Raw genomic sequence first — 1,783 nt, 5'->3', positions numbered from 1 at the left:
TTGGTATAATTTATTTAGGGTGTTACAAAGTTAAAATAATGACTTACATTTGATAGATAAAAATGGAAGACATAGCAGAAGATGCTATTTTTAACTAGCTAATCCTTGATGAATCTTCTCGATAACCTCATGAACAATTTTTTTAGCTGCTTTTTCATCCTCAATATTAACTCCCAAGTAATTTTTCAAGTGCTGAGTGAAACGAATATTAGATATTCGAACAAAATATTCCTTCTTCTTAACAGAAGATTCTTTGAGCACTACGCCTTAGATTAACTAAAGTTAACCTTCAAACTGGATGCCTTAGTAAAAAGGTCAAGGGTCTTCATAATCATCTCCACCCGACATTTGGTAGTGAACAGTAAGAGATCATCTGCAAACATAAGGTGAAAAATTTTGGGTCATTTTCGAAAATTTGAAACTGGTATCTAGGAACATGAGACTACCATATGATTAATGAAGCCAACCAAAATTTCCATCCATAAAACAAAAAGATAAAGAGACATAGGCTCTTTTGCCTTAGCCCTCTTTTAGGCTAAAAGTTCTCTAGTCTACTTGAATTTCACATAACAGATACAAGACATAACAAGGCGAATTATGCTTGTGGGAAACCCAAATCTACTAAAGAAATACTCCAGAAACCTCCAATCTACCCTACATAGGTCTTCTTAAGATCAATCTTAAAAGCCATAACACCTTTCTTGGATTTAGTTTCTTGCATGAAATGCAACACTTTTTTATCAATAATGATATTTTATGTGCTCCCCTTACCAGGAATAAATCCTTCTTACAGAGGCCCTACTACTTCTGTAAGAAATGGTCGGAGTTAGTGATGATCTTATAGATGATGTTGCATAGATTAATAAGCCGAAAGTCCTTTAAGCATGTTGGATAGCCCACCTTAGAAATAAGAACAATTAGTGTGTCGAAGAATTGCCTCCAAGAGTTTATCCAAGAAAGCCTTCTAGAATTCTTTAAAAAAAGTGCTTGAAAACAATCTGTCTTGAAGCTTTATAAGAAGTCATACCTATAATAGCACTTCTTACTTCCTCCAAAGAAATTGACTTAATAAATTTTTGGCAAGATATCTGACTAAAATAAAGAAGAACAAAATCACCCATCCCTTCAATATCAATATGCTCGCTTGTACAAAAAAATCTTTGGAAGAAAGAATTAACTTCTGATTCAAGAATGTTATCATCTGTAGGCCAGGTTCCATTATCAAGAAGCAAGCCATGGATCTTATTCTCTCCAAACATGACCCATAGTTCTTTAGATTTATAATACCACAAAATCTTTTCCTATATAAGAATGGTGTTGAACTCCTCCTAAATCTATTTCTCTTCAATGCGCAAAAAGGGATCTTCAACTCTCTCCAAAGCAACTTGAATGTCATTAATCTACCTCTAAATATTCCTCAATAAGACTTTTCACAACATCTGGAGAACTATTGTTCCATGCTTAAGAAACAATGCTATTAAACTGAGAATGAGTCAACCAAGTTGCTTAAAATCTAAATAGATGATTTTCTTTCTAAAGGTACTAGTCTTGTTGTAATGGACTAAAAGCGGACAATGATCAGAGTGTACTCTTCCTAACACCTCAGTATAGGATTCTGGAAATAACATACGCCAATCCTAATTAATGAGAGCTCTATCCAGCTTTTTTGCCATTTGAATACATCCTCTAACCCTCCTATACCGAGTATATTTCCTCCCAATAGTCCCATGTCAAAAATGCCACAATGATCCAAGGTGTTAGCAAAAAGATCAACTCTAGTGCT

The sequence above is a fragment of the Arachis ipaensis genome, chromosome B09 (genome assembly GCF_000816755.2).
Source record: "Arachis ipaensis cultivar K30076 chromosome B09, Araip1.1, whole genome shotgun sequence".
Lineage (NCBI taxonomy): Eukaryota > Viridiplantae > Streptophyta > Magnoliopsida > Fabales > Fabaceae > Arachis > Arachis ipaensis.
Note: the sequence above shows the minus strand (reverse complement) of the source record.